We start from the raw sequence: 17,551 nt of genomic DNA on the forward strand, positions 1-17,551 counted from the left end.
GGACTGTGTCCCACCTCTCCCTCTCTATATCTGTTCATAAGCCGACCCCCTTCTCTGGTACTTCCCTTTTTTACTAAAAAAAATTAGCGTATGAACAAGTTACCAGTCCAGAAGAGGACCGTCCCTGTTACCTTATGACAGCTTACCTTGCTTAAGAGCCTTTGGTGAGGGACCTTATCAAAGGCTTTCTGAAAGTCTAAGTACACTATAGCGATAGGATTCCCCCTTGTCCACATGCTCGTTGACCCCCTCAAAAAATTCTAGTAGGTTGGTGAGGCACAATTTCCCTTTTCAAAAACCATGTTGACTCTTCCCCAACAAATTATGCTAATCTATATGTCTGACAATTTTGTTCTTTACTATAGTTTCAACCAGTTTGCCCTGTACTGAAGTCAGGCTTACTGGCCTATAATTGTTGGGATCACCTCTGGAGCCCTTTTTAAAAATTGCCATCACATTAGCTATCCTCCAGTCATTTGGTACAGAAGTTGATTTAAATGCTAGGTTACAGACTACAGTTAGTAGTTCTGCAATTTCACATTTGGTCCTTGTGACTTCTTATTATTTAATCAATTTGTTCCAAAACCTCCTCTAATGACACCTCAATCTGGGGCAGTTTCTCAGATTTGTCACCAAAAAAGAATGGCTCAGGTGTGAAGACCGATTCAAAGAATTCATTTAGTTTCTCTGCAATGGCCTTATTGTTCTTGAGTGCTCCTTTAGCATCTCGATCGTCCAGTGGCCCCACTGGTTGTTTAGCAGACTTCCTGCTTCTGATGTACTTAAAAAAAATTGCTATTACTTTTTGAGTCTTTGGCTAGCTGTTCTTCAAATTCTTTTTTGGCCTTCCTAATTATATTTTTACATTTTGTTTGCCAGAGTTTATGCTCCTTTCTATTTTCCTCACTAGGATTTAACTTCCACCTTTTAAAGGAAGCCTTTTTGCCTCTCACTGCTTCTTTTACTTTGTTGTTTAGCCATGGTGGCTCTTTTTTTTGTTCTCTTACTATGTTTTTACTTTGGGGTATACATTTAAATTAAACCTCAATTATGGTGTCTTTAAAAGGTTTCCATTCACCTTACAGGGATTTCACTTTTTGCGCTGTACCGTTTAAATTTCTGTTTAACTAACTTCCTAATTTTTGTGTAGCCCCCTTTCTGAAATTAAATGCTACAGTGTTGAGCTGTTGTGGTGTTTCCCCGCCACAGGGCTGTTACATTTAAAATTTAAACTGGAATTGACTTAACACCCATTAACTACTGAAGCCATTATATATTGAAAACTGTTGCGAAAGTATACTGAAGAATGGCAATATTTGTTACAAACAATACAGGTACAGTAGAGAAGTATTAGTCAAGAAACTTCACAGGACTTCTGCTTTTAGAGCTGTTAGAAATTTCACCCAAATGTGCTGTTTTGTTGAAGCAGAAGCATTTTGTAGAAACATATTGGTTGTGATGAAGTTTTCATTTGGGAGGGGGGTGGAGAGAAAGAGAGAGAAACTCTCTGTCACATGCAGTTATAGCCATTGGGTGCTAGCCTGGGATGTGAAAGACCTAGGGTCAAGTCCCTTCTCTACCTGATTCTGAGTGATCTGGGATGAAACTTCTACTCTGAATCAGATAGAATAGGGATTTGAACTTAGGTCTCCCACATCCCAGTCTAGGGCCACCAACAAACCCTCTACCTGAGCAGAAAGCTGAGGCAACAGCCTGGCAACAGACACTTTATCACATTTGAGTTTCCATGAAAGTGTGTACAATGTTTTGCTTTCATTTCAGTGTGGACCAAAAACAAATTTCAAAACCTTGCAAGTTACTGCCCAATGAAATTGTCGTCTGTCGGTCAACTCGAGCTGTCATGATTTATTAGTATGGTTTGGGGAGTCATAGAAGATCAGTGTTGTTGACATAAGAACATAAGAACATAAGAAAGGCCATACCGGGTCAGACCAAAGGTCCATCTAGCCCAGTATCTGTCTACCGACAGTGGCCAATGCCAGGTGCCCCAGAGAGAGTGAACCTAACAGGCAACGATCAAGTGATCTCTCTCCTGCCATCCATCTCCATCCTCTGACGAACAGAGGCTAGGGACACCATTCCTTACCCATCCTGGCTAATAGCCATTTATGGACTTAGCCACCATGAATTTATCCAGTCCCCTTTTAAACATTGTTATAGTCCTAGCCTTCACAACCTCCTCAGGTAAGGAGTTCCACAAGTTGACTGTGCGCTGCGTGAAGAAGAACTTCCTTTTATTTGTTTTAAACCTGCTGCCTATTAATTTCATTTGGTGACCCCTAGTTCTTATATTATGTGAATAAGTAAATAACTTTTCCTTATCCACTTTCTCAACATCACTCATGATTTTATATACCTCTATCATGTCCCCCCTTAGTCTTCTCTTTTCCAAACTGAAGAGTCCTAGCCTCTTTAATCTTTCCTCATATGGGACCTTCTCTAAACCCCTAATCATTTTAGTTGCTCTTTTCTGAACCTTTTCTAGTGCTAGAATATCTTTTTTGAGGTGAGGAGACCACATCTGTACACAGTATTCGAGATGTGGGCGTACCATGGATTTATATAAGGGCAATAATATATTCTCAGTCTTATTCTCTATCCCTTTTTAATGATTCCTAACATCCTGTTTGCTTTTTTGACCGCCTCTGCACACTGCGTGGACATCTTCAGAGAACTATCCACGATAACTCCAAGATCTTTTTCCTGACTCGTTGTAGCTAAATTAGCCCCCATCATGTTGTATGTATAGTTGGGGTTATTTTTTCCAATGTGCATTACTTTACATTTATCCACATTAAAATTTCATTTGCCATTTTGTTGCCCAATCACTTAGTTTTGTGAGATCTTTTTGAAGTTCTTCACAATCTGCTTTGGTCTTAACTATCTTGAGCAGTTTAGTATCATCTGCAAACTTTGCCACCTCACTGATTACCCTTTCTCCAGATCATTTATGAATAAATTGAATAGGATTGGTCCTAGGACTGACCCTTGGGGAACACCACTAGTTACCCCTCTCCATTCTGAGAATTTACCATTAATTCCTACCCTTTGTTCCCTGTCCTTTAACCAGTTCTCAATCCATGAAAGGACCTTTCCTTTTATCCCATGACAGCTTAATTTACGTAAGAGCCTTTGGTGAGGGACCTTGTCAAAGGCTTTCTGGAAATCTAAGTACACTATGTCCACCGGATCCCCCTTGTCCACATGTTTGTTGACCCCTTCAAAGAACTCTAATAGATTAGTAAGACACGATTTCCCTTTACAGAAACCATGTTGACTATTGCTCAAGAGTTTATGTTTTTCTATGTGTCTGACAATTTTATTCTTTACTATTGTTTCAACTAATTTGCCCGGTACCGACGTTAGACTTACCGGTCTGTAATTGCCGGGATCACCCCTAGAGCCCTTTTTAAATATTGGCGTTACATTAGCTAACTTCCAGTCATTGGGTACCGAAGCCGATTTAAAGGACAGGTTACAAACCTTAGTTAATAGTTCCGCAACTTCACATTTGAGTTCTTTCAGAACTCTTGGGTGAATGCCATCTGGTCCCGGTGACTTGTTAATGTTGAGTTTATCAATTAATTCCAAAACCTCCTCTACTGATACTTCAATCTGTGACAGTTCCTCAGATTTGTCACCTACAAACGCCAGCTCAGGTTTGGGAATCTCCCTAACATCCTCAGCCGTGAAGACTGAAGCAAAGAATCCATTTAGTTTCTCCGCAATGACTTTATCATCTTTAAGCGCTCCTTTTGTATTTTCATCATCAAGGGGCCCCACTGGTTGTTTAGCAGGCTTCCTGCTTCTGATGTACTTAAAAAACATTTTGTTATTACCTTTGGAGTTTTTGGCTAGCCGTTCTTCAAACTCCTCTTTGGCTTTTCTTATTACACTCTTGCACTTAAGTTGGCAGCGTTTGTGCTCCTTTCTATTTGCCTCACTAGGATTTGACTTCCACTTTTTAAAGGAAGTCTTTTTATCTTTCACTGCTTCTTTTACATGGTGGTTAAGCCACGGTGGCTCTTTTTTAGTTCTTTTACAGTTTTTCTTAATTTGGGGTATACATTGAAGTTGGGCCTCTATTATGGTGTCTTTAAAAAGGGCCCACGCAACTTGCAGGGATTTCACTTTAGTCAATGTACCTTTTAACTTTTGTCTAACTAACCCCCTCATTTTTGTATAGTTCCCCCTTTTGAAATTAAAGGCCACAGTGGTAGGCAGTTGGGATGTTCTTCCCACCACAGGGATGTTGAATGCTATTGTATTATGGTCACTATTTCCAAGCGGTCCTGCTATAGTTACCTCTTGGACCAGCTCCTGCGCTCCACTCAGGATTAAATCTAGAGTCGCCTCGCCCCTTGTGGGTTCCCGTACCAGCTGCTCCATGAAGCAGTCATTTAAAGTATCGAGAAATTTTATCTCTGCATTTCGTCCTGAAGTGAAATGTTCCCAGTCAATATGGGGATAATTGAAATCCCCCACTATTATTGGGTTCTTAATTATGATAGCCTCTCTAATTTCCCTTAGCATTTCATCATCACTATTACTGTCCTGGTCAGGTGGTCGATAATAGATCCCTAATGTTATATTTTTACTAGAGCATGAAATTTCTATCCATAGAGACTCTATGGAACCTGTGGATTCGCTTAAGATTTTTACTTCATTTGAATCTACACTTTCTTTAACATATAGTGCCACTCCTCCCCCTGCACGGCCTGTTCTGTCCTTCCGATATATTTTGTACCCCGGTACAAAATTAACATTTTATCCAATACATATTAACATTTTATCCAATACACTGTGGAAATTGCCCCACACACGGACGACAGCACCCTCAACAATTTTTTAAGGGAACTTTCAAAATAAACCCTCTTGGTAACAAACTAATGAAGGAATAAGCTGGGAGTTGCAGCTCCTCCTCTGAAATCTGCTGCCACTGTCATGACATCTGATACAATATCTCTTTACAAATACAGGTCTGAACTGCACCTTTCAGGAAAATCGGGGGGTGGTAGAGAACAACAATATTCCATAGTGGTGGCTCCGGAAGGCATAGTCTTTTCCCCAGTTCCCTGGTATGTGACATGCCCATGCTGTTCATTTCAGGCTTCATTAGAGTCACTGCAATTTTGCTGTCTCTTATGCCGGCCATGCAGTTGGTGAGATCCCTTGAGACCTCCCACTCTCTGCACACCCATTTTAAGGACCAGCCAGTTTGGCCACATGGGCCTTTCTGAAAAAAAAAAAATCTGTATAGTTCCAGCTAGATTCTGCCTTATTCATGTGGGCACGCTCTTATACAAATCGTCTCATTGACCTCAGTGGGACTACACGAGTACATGCTCGCCAGTATGAGTAAAAGCTGCACAACCATTGGAAGATTTTGTAATAAGCAGGATTAATGGGGTGAAGTGTTTTCCTCTCTCTACCCTGGTGTTCATGGAGTCCTGATCACCTAAATTCTACAGAAGATGGACATTTCCATGAATCTGAGTTGTCGTCATTCTGATGCAGAACTGAGCATTCCTGTCTTTGAGGAGTTTCCTACCTGTGTAATGGACAAATTTGAACAGATTCAGGTGCAAGTCAGCTCATTCCATCTGAAAAACTGAGGCAAAACTGTTCAAACGCAAACTCAGTTATCAGTTGGCTTGGGACAAAAAGTACTCATTCCATGAATGCTGTATAGCTCGGTGTTACACCCTCTCCTCTAGAGCCCACCCGGAGAAAACTAAAGCTCAGGTTAGCATACTAAACAACATTCTCAGCGAGCTGGTTACATTAAAGTGGGGGGCAGACCCATCCACTCTGCGATCAATGGCAGTGTCACTTTGCTACTTTTCTGCTGAATACGCCTGTGCAGCGTGGGCACAATCCCCTCACTTTAAGAAGCTAAACCCTATATTTAACTCGCCTACTGCTATATTGCAGGATGTCTTAAGCCACCCACCTCAACAGTCTCTATATCCTCACAGGTATTGATCCTTCTGATATACCTGGGGAAGTTGCTAATAGAGTCAAGTGCACAAGGCAATGTATAGATCCCAGACATCTGCAATATAACACGACTACTGAGTCGACTGAAGTCATGAAGATGTTTTCTTGCCACCGATAAACCCCTAACACTGTCACCCAAATAGACCTGGGCTCAGTTAGGGCTATCAGAGTAGAGAATGGCTCTGCACACTCTAGCTTCCACCAGTTGAGCTCCTACCACCCGCTACAAATCAACCCTGGGCCTATGTGGCATTGCCTTAATCAACTCTGCACTGGAGTTGGCCAGTCTAGAGACAATGCTCAAGTAGGGCTACGTCATTGGTCCCAGTACCTGTTACTGCATCAAAGAGCCTCCAAAATATGATGCACCTCCTTCAGTGCCAGCTGCCTGAGCACGAATGTTCTTCTAGAGACCTGGCGGAGTGCAGTGATCAGGCAATTGTATGTGCACGGATGTGGCGGTGGGAAGCAGTATGAGGACACGGCAAGCAGAAGATCAGATTCAGAACAAATTGTGACAGGTCTAGTTGGGAGGGGAATATGCAATATCTTCTTTGCTAGGGGGTTTGTTCTGTTTTGCTCACCCACCGTGTTGTTTTCACTTCTCATATTTCTCTGGGGGCCAAATCCTGAAAGGTGCTGAGCCCACAACGCCAACTGAAGCTAAATGGAGTAATAGGTGGCTTAATATCATAAGATTTGACCCATTAATTATAAGCTCTTTTAAACATTGATCTAGAATTTATTTTTCTCTAAAGTGGCGTGCACATTTAACGTGCTGAATAAACACAAACACACTAAAAAGCAACCATCTCTCCCTCATTTAATTCTCCCTCCCACCTCTTGTCATGGGCTACACCTGCAGATGTAGGGACATCTGCAGAAATATTCTGTATGCGATCCCTAGATGATGTTTCTCTAGTATGTCCCCACACACTTGCAATCCTTGTTCAGGCTTTTGTCTTCTATTATGATTTTATTATTATTTCCATAGGCAGTGGTTTAATGAGTTGTATCTTATTTGGCTATTTATTTTTAGGCTAGGCTATGCAGTGTATAGGAAATAAACCCTCTGCTATTCTTTTTTCAGGTATGTAACATTACTCTGTGTTCTGCTCTCTACGTAGATGTACTTCCAAATCCTGTACATAGCACTGCCACCAAACATACGCACTGTTGACTTGTTGAGTCTCATTACATTTTACCCTGTTTTCTGTATTGTATTATTGTTTGTTTTCTCTAAAATATTGTAACCATAATTGTGCTGTGAGTTATTATGCGTCTCCCCAGATCAGTCTGTGAAGCTCAGTTCAACTTCTTGCTGACTCCTCTAATTCTGAAGGGATACAGACATGAAAGCACAGGGCTCACTTTTAAACACCAAAAGTAATGTATCTTGTTCCTTATGAGATTACAATCAAGTTCTCAAATTCCCTTCTGTTTCAACAGCTTTGTAGATGCAAACTCTTGGTGGCAATTACATTTTCTCCCAGTCTAATGGTCAGATTTTTAGCATCATTCACAGCAAGCCTAAAAGTTTTAGCTTTGAAATGAAGTATGAGCCTGTTGACTGCTTCAACATTATGCTCTTTGGGTAGCTTATTGGTCAGAATCTGAAGCACTGCAAACAGCTCACTACTGCTTTACTAATAAAGCTTCATTATTCTCTGCTATAAAAAGTACCTGAAACTATACCAGCACAAACAACCATACCTATTTAAGGCTTCAGTTTCAGTGTAGGTGGAAAGGATGTGTTGGCACAGTCATAAGATTAGTAGATTTTAATCTCCTGTGTTATTTTTATGGAGATGCTTGCACACACATGCTCCTAGGGATTTTGGCCTTAAGTATTAAGGGCTGATCATGCCAAACTTTGGGTGCCTAAAATTAAGTACCTAAAAGCCCTGATTCTCATTTATACACTGATGGTGCTCTGGCAATGTAAAGGGACCATAAAGTGAGCACAAATTACATTTATTCTTACTTTACAGAGCTTTTCCAGAGTAGGCTACTTTTAAAGTGGCCATAGTGCAAATGTAAGTCAGGGCCCTTAATCTACATTAATTACAATGGGAATCGTGGCTGCTAAGCACTTTGGATCATCACTTCACTTATTTAGCGGCCCACATATGGCTTTAGAAGCTGAATTTTAGGAATCCAAGTGGGGATTTTTTATTTTAGTAGCATTTAGATTTTCAGTATTCTACAGTATGTTAGCAATCATTGGAGTTATTCCAGTTTTACAGGGGTTTAATTGAGAAAAGAATTTTGCCCTGTTTTTTCATATGCAACTAACTCAGATCACACTTGCTCTTATAATAATTACAAACCCCTAAAAATCCTAATTTTCTAGACAGATTTGGACTCCATTCCAAATTCTTAACAGAAATTTATATACCTGTGATATGGTGGACTAGGCCGAAAGGCTAAAGGCCCCAGGGCTCTGCCACACCCATCCCAGGAAAGGAGCAGTGGTGAAGTCCTCCAAGCAGGCTAGAGGGGACGCAGCCAATCAGGGCCCAGGAGGGCCATATAAAAGGAGCTGTAGTTAGTTGCTGCTAGAGTTGAAGAAGAAAAGATTGCAGGTTTAGCTCCCTGGAAGAGCAGCAGGGCCATGGACAGCTCAGTGTGGGCAAGGATCCAGGGAGTGAGAGGCTCCTGGCTGGCTGGTAGGACTGAGCTAAAGACAGTCTGCTAGGAGGGACTGGGGGAGAAATGTAGCCCTTGAGTAAGGACTGAGCTTGGGGAGGGCCACAGGAAGATAGCCTCCTCATACCAGGGCTGGACTGTGGATACACCCAATGAGAGGTGGCACTCCCAAGAGATGGGTGCTGACCCCATTACAATACCACAGTAATTATTACAAGTCAATATACAGTCTTGCCACAAGTATTCCATTTACAGCTAACCTATTATGTAACATAACACTGATTAATAAATATGTACCTTAGTAGCCAGTTCAGGCAATGCTGCTAAGCCAAATGCAAAGCTTCCAAACACTGACTTCAGCTCATTGCATGATTTTCCCACCTGCTGCGGATTTAATTACATTGGCAATAATGATGCTTTCTGAGGATAACTAGAATATCAATCAGTTTTAGGTGTTGGCAAAACTTTCTATTTCAAGACAACAGAACTTCCCATTGATTGTATCACAAATGCTGGAATAAGCCAGGTTCCTATAATACATTGCACAATACAATCTTATAGTGCCTAGAAAAGGAACAAAACCTGGCCTTTTTCCTGTTTGCGTTTTAGTTATATCATAGACTATATAAACAATTATCTTTATACTTATTATGTTGCAGTCTTGTGGGCTGGGTGGTGGTCTGAGAGGCTTTTCAGGGAATTTAAATGAACCTAAGCTTGCCATTGACTTTAATGGGTATTGGATCAGAACGACAGTGAGCAGCAAGATTTCATGATAAAACAATATGACTATCCATGATAGCCAGGTGTGGGTCCAGTGGCAGCAAAAGCAGATCTAAAACAATTTCCAGTTTTCTAAATTAGCTGGGCTATGCTTATAAGGTGATCAGATACCACCATGCTGGGCACTGTGCATAAACCTAGAGAGAGAATAACAAGACCCCAGGTTGAAGCAAATGTTCTAGATTCACTATAGGATTTTTTTTCTAAGAGAAAAAAACAGCCATTTGGTCTAGTGGATTTTTAAATTAGAATCTCCTTGGTTTGTCATCATACATACATTTACCTGTTGTGATGATAATTCCACTTCCATTTGAGGTGTTCAGGTATGACAGTGGTGGGGAGCCATTTACACAGTAGGTAGATGAGTACCTGTTTACAAAGCAACAGAAGTGTTGTTGATACTATATGCATAGTAATAATGGCAGGACAAGCACTGTGGTCTAGTGGTTTTATGGAGGTATCAAACCTGAGTAGACTTTGATCTAGCTAAATAAAGCTGTGGCTTCATGCTTCCCTGGTTATTAGTTAATTGCATTTGACCTACAAGGAAGTTTGTTACAGCTTGTTGTCTCCATGGAGTTATTGGCAGTCTTGGGTTTTCCTAACTGAAACCCTGATTAATGTTAAACTCCCCAAACCTACTCAGACAAGTGTGTGATCGTTAACAGCATTTATTGACATCAAGACAAATTAGGTTTCAGCATTTTCTAATTTCAAGCACTTTTCGCTGTGATATTGCACACAAGCAGTGATCAGCGGCTGTGGGAAAGGTTCTTGTCTTTTAAATGAATGCTTTAATTACTTGTCTAAGCAGATCTTCTTTCCCTGGTGTATTCCTACCTACGATCTGACACTGCTACTTTCCCCATACGAGATACAGTATATCATAGTGTTTTACTTTTAATAAGCTTTGTATAACTTTTTAATATATTCCCTGGAGGAAAGATCTTATCTTCTATATGAGCTGAGTTTACATTTCAGTCTGGTCTATTTAAAAAAAATCTCTGCTAACACCATAAGGATGGGCCAAATCACACCAAAACATCTTGAAAAGGGTATTATTACTATTGTAAGAATATTTTAAGTTATGAATCTAGGATGGATATACATATAACTAAATTTACCGATATGAATGGGAAATTTGGAATAGAACTTTCTGTGGGATACCAAAGCATGTGCTATACATGAACCACACTATTGTAATTAGGACAGAGCAACAGCATTTTCAATTATGTTTCTTTCCCCCCCTACAAACTTCTAATCCAACAAGGCTCATGCTTCAACATTCACCCTGATACAGCCATGCATACATATGTTTTAGCACCATCTAGCTAACCCCCAAGGTAATTCATGTCATCACATATTTTCCTTGTATAAAACAGGTCTATCTTTTCAGCAGAAATAACAAAAATATGCAGTAACTCTGATAGAGTTCCAAGCATAGTTGTAAATAATAACAAATAATAGTTCAATATTAAAAGCATAAAAATATAGAAACTTCAAGATGGCCTGTAGTAAAGCAGTGAAAGACTTCATATCTATTTAAAGTTTCTTGCCACAATCATTGGTCTGTACAGATGGACTTCATATTACAATGATGTATTAATGTGATGCAATTTAATTTCACTGGGGCACACAGGTGGTTGGGAAGCATTGTATCTCAGATTACACATCTAGAACCAAAACTATGGCTCTATTGTTCCTGATGTACCTGTGTGAGGTATATATTGTACCATTCCAAATCTTCTTAGCTGATAACTTAAATGTAGAATGTTGATATGAAAAATGGGTCATTAATACTAGAGAAGGTTAAAGGGGTGACTTGATCAGTGTACCTTCCTGGTGAACAGAAATTTGATAATGGAAGGCTCTTCAGTCTAATAGAGGAAGGCATAACAAGAACTAGAAGTTGAAGCTAAATATATTAAGATTAGAAATAAGGATCCAATTTTTAGTAGTTAAGGTAATTCATCATTGGAACACTTTGTCAAGAGTTGTGGTGGATTTTCCATCATTGGAAATTTATAAATCAAATTAGTGTTTTTTTCTTAAAGATATGCTCTAGTTCAAGTATAACTATTAGATTTGCAGCAAGAATTAATACATGGAAATCTTATGATCTGTGTTATGCACAAGGTCAGACTAGATGATCTGACTGGTCCCTTGTGGCTGTAAAATCAATATGTCCATGAAGACTGTTCTTTCTCTCTTTATTTTCAAACACAAAGGCAGACTTAAACATAGCTTGTATGGTAGTGCACATTTATTTTTATCGTCCTTTCCTGTACCTATGTTTTGTCTACTCTGTGGCATTAATGTGTTGTTCATTTCAGTCAGCCTTGGGCTTTGGATAACAGCTGATTGGTGGCCATAGACTACAGTTTGGGAACCATTGCAATAGACAATTCTTTTTTTCAGTTATTGTGTTTGATGAAAATGTAACTTTTTCTTTTTGACTAATTTTTCATGGATCTAAATAAGAATTGGACATGATCCAAACCATCTTTAATTACAATTGTAGGTGAAGTGGCATAAAAGGCTTATTTATCAAACAATTTTTTAACTGCTTCAGAATTAGATCTGCACTTGTCCAGAAAACACTAAGTGTGACATCTTTAAGGTAAGTCTTGGAAAAAAAGATAAAATGGCCATTTGGGTGTGTGGCATGAGTGTTTGCTGTATAATGTGTTCTTGGTCAGGAATTGTGCCTGTCTCTGAGATACCACCTCTCACCCCCTGCCCAAATAACTTTATCTGAAGTTTTCAAACCTGCTTTATTATACATTTTAAGGACAAATGTCAAATTTTCATCATGTTGGGATGGTATTTTTCTAGAGTATATTTTCCAAACAACACCGGAACCCCGTACTGACCATTGAAGATTATAGATACCATCCTTTGGAAAGTACTAAGTATAGATACAAATCCATAAGGCACATGGCAAAGCTGAAAGAACCACCCATAAGTAATAAAGCTTGTAAGATCCCAGATGTCATCCTATAACAGTATCTAATTATCTGCACTGCAAATTGAAGGAGAAAAAACTTTCTCCCTCAGACATCCTAGAACACTTGCAGTTTTTGTGTCACTCACAACTGCCTTACACTGATGTAGATCCACATATCTATGAAAACCACCTGTCTGCCTCCAGGTAACAATTGGCATCATCCCTTCCTAAGATTTAATTCGTTCCATAATGTTTTTCCTAAAGTAGTTACTGAAGATTACACATCACAAAATCCCACCCTCATGGAGACAAAGACAACCTTAAAACTGCAGCTGGTTGCCTCTTTCAGATTAAAAGGGCCAGATACCAAAGGCAAGCATGGTGGGAAAGGCCTCTATAAAGCTGTGAACCCAACCTGAAGAAGCAATTGGTCACCAAACAGACAGACAACTGTTGGTGAAAGGATCTAAATTCCCACTTCTCTGAGAAGCAAGGGTTTAATATTTGAGGCCCTGATATTTTCACAGCTAAAGTCTGATGATGTATATAGAATATTTAGCTATGGCTTCTGTTCTATTCTGCTATATCATCACTTTCCTTCAATGGGAAATCCAGATTACTATGGATGATGGCAAAAAGGATATGCTTTACGTGCACCACTACATATTCATGAGAGGCCTACACACATCAAATATTTATTAGTTCATCAGGGTTGTCCAAGAGTTGCTGCATCTTGAGACACTGTAATAATAGATGTTATTTCAGAAATGCATTCATTCCATTACCAAGAACTGTGACTATTGTGTGTGAGATGGACCTCATAATGGAAATTGATACTCTCTACTGCTATTACATACCTGACCTTGCTCCCATTGAAGTAAATGGGAAGTTTTCAATAGGAGCAGGATTGGGCCTTAAATCTTATATGTAAGCTGTGAAATGATATAATAAGATTAATGGGTGTCAGATTTTCACTTTTCATAACTATCTGCCCAATAAAATATAGCTGTTAGTCATCTTGTAACTTCCCTTCTGTTTCCAAGCTTTTGAAATATACCACTGTAATATTTAGCACTGAATAGCACTGTGCTTATTATAGTATAATTTAGCAGATAATTTATGAAGTAACGTTAATGGTGACAGCCTAATTCAATATGAGCATGGATGTTTTCAAATCTGTTAACAGTTGTATTTTACATCACTCTGGGCTCTGATAAGAAGCTATAGAATATGCATAATATTTTGATATTTGTAACTTGTTTCTCCATCTCTTCTAGCAATGCTTGCAGACCACCAGAAAATTGTCAGCCTAGATTTGTTTAAAGCATTAATTTAAGTCACTCAGGATTTTTAATATATCTGTTAATAAAAAAGGCATTTCTCCTGAGAAGGCCTAAGTCTTCCATATCTTCTCCGTGTTAAATAATTAACAGCACTCACCAGGCCAGCAGTTATTAGGAGACATGTCCTCGAGCTGGCCTCTTGCATTCGACAAACATGTTGACTAATTTTGACAAATGTCATTGGTCCCAGAAGTGTGCTTATTCCTGGTAGCAAATTTAATGATCTGCCTGTTGCAGACCTTATCCCCTTGTAATGCTCAACAGTTATAGAAAGTACCTCCTACACACTGCAATTAAAACATAGTCTGTAAAATAATTAGTCATGAGGAGACTGCTAGACAGTTACAAGTGACACTAAGATCACAATCATTTTGGCAATAACTATTGAGGTAGCCATGGCTGTATTCAAAGAGCTGCTCAAAGACACACATTCAGTGCTGAAATTATTTTACAGGCAGACTTTTTATTTAAAAGCAGATGAAAGAAAAATTGCAAAGTGGGTGACTTTTGTATGACATGAACTATGGGGCTTGGATATTTACACAGTAAAGATTGTGAAATTAGAATTCTATAAGTTTCTTAAATATGGCAGGGGTTTAAAGTAGGCTCTAGTGAGTGAAATAGTTGGTTAATATAACCCCCTCCTCCCAAAGAACCATATTAAGATCATGTTTCATTTCACAGATTCATTTTAGCACCTGCGTTCTTGTCCCATCCCCCCACCGTTCTACCCCAACACTAGATTAATGTCATATGGTTTAGTCAATGAGCATAGGTCAGATCCTGCAAACCCATACTACATAAAAGTAGCCCTTACTGTGTGAGCAGTCCCACTGAAGTAAGAAAAGACTACTCTTAATGAGTAAAGAGTTTGCAGGATTGTTCCCTGATGGTCTGGTACCCTTCACGTTGTTTAATTTTCTCTGAGTGCACGCTAACCTATGTGATTTCTCTTACAACTTTGTGTGGGTGCCCAAGTCATTACTTCACTCCTTCCACCTCCTTTTGACAGTCATCTTTCTTCTCTCTGAAGCCCTCAATAGCCATTGTTACATCAGGCAATCTGTACAATCAAACTGGCCGTATGCAACCAGTTTCAATGAGTCTTTGGAACACTGTGTGTAATGTTTCAGCAAAGTTTTTGTCATCTCCATTAAGAAAAATCTTGTCCCAGTTCTAGTTGAAGCGGAAGTGAAATTGTTAACCAATTCAGTCTTCTATTATGGAGGCGCTCCGTTGACCATAGAGTGCAGGACAGTTTCTTTTTATTGCTGAGAAGTGGTTAATATTAAAAGGAACATGTGAAATTTACAAATCCACCAGTAATAAAAATCCTCACAAACATGTTATTGCTGAATTAGCAATAGTGACTGATTGTATCACGCTCAGAGCTGGCCATAAAACTTCCACCGATAACAAATTTCAATGAAAAATGGAAATTGTCATAGTTTCCTTCCCCCTCCTTTTCTGATCAGCTGTACTCATGGTACTTTGGATATGCAGGCAGCCCATGTGTGATAACTGAACTAAGTGCTAGTGTCATGATGGTCAGCCAGTGCAGTCCTCCGTGTGAGTATGTCCAATCAATCATACCAACCCCCATATAGTTAAAACACTTTTGGCTTCTATTTCACTGTTTGTTAAAATGCTATTTTACTTTTACTAAAAAGGAGTTTCCCCCACTTCCAAAGGTGTTTGAGCTAATGAAAGGCAAGCAGCAGATGGTTCGTATAACATCTCATTAGCCTTTTTGAAAGAATGCCTCAACGCTATGTGGGTGGAAACATCCCCCCCTTTTTTTTAAGACTAATTGTAATATGGCATAATATGTAGCACACAACATTAAACTCTTCAAGTTTTATATAGTAATTGCAATTCAGCTGTGCCAGCAAGGGAGGCAGTGTGGCCTAGTGAATAGGACATTAGATTGGGAGTCAGGAGAATTCTGTTGTATTCCAAGTTTTACACCCCTGATATGCAGTGAACTTGAGCAAGTCCCCTATGCCTCCATTTCCCCTCCCACCCTCTTTTAAACTGAAAGCTCGTTGGCACAGGGATCCTCTCTTGTTATGTTTGTGTACAGTACCTAGAACAAAGAGGCCCAATCTTGATTAGGGCTTTTGGGTGTTACTGTAATAAAAATAAGAAGAAGAAACAATCCATCATAGGCCTTTATCTTACTAAGGTATTCACAGCCATGACTGTCTTAAACTGGAATCTGTACTAGAGTAAGGGACTGTGTGTGAAGGATCCATTTATAGGGTCTTGGCCATAGTTTGTAGAATACTTTGAAGCTGAAGAGAAATATATAATTACTAGGTATTAGTAGAAGTAGAGCTGAGCAAATGAATAATTCACAGTTAATAATTTACTTGAAACATGTCTTGTCTGACCAGAGCAAAACATTGTCAGATTTAGCTCCTGTTCAAAGCTGCTTATGAATAACCTTTGGTCTGATGATAATTTAAGGAATATTTGCAATGCATGCTGTGCTGGTGAGTTACAGAAGACGTGGTAAAGTTTCTGTTCCCTTTTTAGATAATGAATATAGCTCAAATTGCAAAGCACACATTCAAATATACTATTCAAAATTTGCTTTTGGTGAATATTGGACCTTAACATTTGTCTTTTCTGAGTATTGGACACTTGAATATTCATGGAAAGTGAAATCAAGAGTGTCACAAAGAAATCAAAGCAAATTTCAAGCATATTCATGGAATTTTTTCCTCACTACTTGTTCAGCTTTAGTTGTTAGGCTGTGTCTCTGCTCACAGTACCATTGTGATAGCAACACTGAATGCTAGTACAGTGCTAACATACATACATAGTCAAACTGCCCATATGACAGTGTCCACCTAGTGTAGCACCACCCTGCAATTTGCCTTGTGTGCACATATCCTACCAGCACTAGTGGCTTATATTGTAATGGCTGCCTGCCCCTCCATGTTAAAAAGCTTGCCATTTTAGCAGATCTAATTATTTCTGTGGCTCTTTGGGTTAAAGTAGCCCTACTACAGATGTGGAGAGGATGCCAGGTCCAACCTAACTAGTCACAGATTTTTAAGATTATTTTTTCAATATCATTATTTGTATAGGAAACTGAGATTGTTTTGCTTTGTTTTAATTTCCTTTTTCTAGAAAAAACACAAAAACAAAACAGAATGTCCCTAAAACACACACAATCAGGACCTTTTCAAAAGTTTGTGTCCTTACAGGAATACAACCAGCAACCTCCATATCTGTACTAACAAAATGGAGTGATAGCTAAAAATCTCCAGGTAATCTCTAATGGTGAGATAGTCACCATGGTAACTATATGGAGGTTGGTATGATTGATTGGACATATCCACAAGAAGGACTGCACTGGCTGACCATCATGGCACTAGCACTTAGTTCCTCTTCTCCCTCCCCCTCCCCCGCTTTTTAGTGGTATTTTGAATATGCAGGTAGCCCATCTGTGATGATAGCACTATGACAATTTCCATTTTTCATTGACATTTATTTTCCATGGAAATTTGATGTACAACTCTGAGCATGATACAATCAGTCACTATTGCTCTTTCAATAATAAGGTGTTTGTAGAGATTTTTATTACTGATGGATTTGTAAGTTGTCTAAATTAAGTTATATCTAAACATCAAAGACTGTTGGCCCATGAGTTGGCCTGGATAAGTGTGACACTTTTTATATATCTACCATTATTTCAGACTTTAATAATTTATTCTTTCCACAGTGCCATTCAACTGCTGTCTGCTCACTAAGTCATTAAGCCTATCTAGACTCCAGGGTTCCTTACTTGTGACTGCTT

At 39.2% G+C, this 17,551-nt stretch overlaps 1 long non-coding RNA gene across 2 annotated transcripts in view; it reads right to left on the reverse strand.

Annotated features, from left to right (window-relative positions):
- Positions 1-17,551, reverse strand: part of LOC123371768 — a 122,176-nt gene that overhangs the window by 75,848 nt on the left and 28,777 nt on the right. The window contains exons 3-5 of one of the 2 annotated variants that reach the window (XR_006579950.1): positions 9,737-9,822; positions 8,968-9,054; positions 6,613-6,684 (exon numbers count right to left, since the gene is read on the reverse strand). This is a non-coding gene — a long non-coding RNA (uncharacterized LOC123371768). Of the gene's footprint in view, positions 1-6,612; positions 6,685-8,967; positions 9,055-9,736; positions 9,823-17,551 lie in introns of those variants that run through there. The other variant, XR_006579949.1, reaches the window with a different exon arrangement.

The sequence above is a fragment of the Mauremys mutica genome, chromosome 5, assembly GCF_020497125.1.
Source record: "Mauremys mutica isolate MM-2020 ecotype Southern chromosome 5, ASM2049712v1, whole genome shotgun sequence".
Taxonomy (NCBI): domain Eukaryota; kingdom Metazoa; phylum Chordata; order Testudines; family Geoemydidae; genus Mauremys; species Mauremys mutica.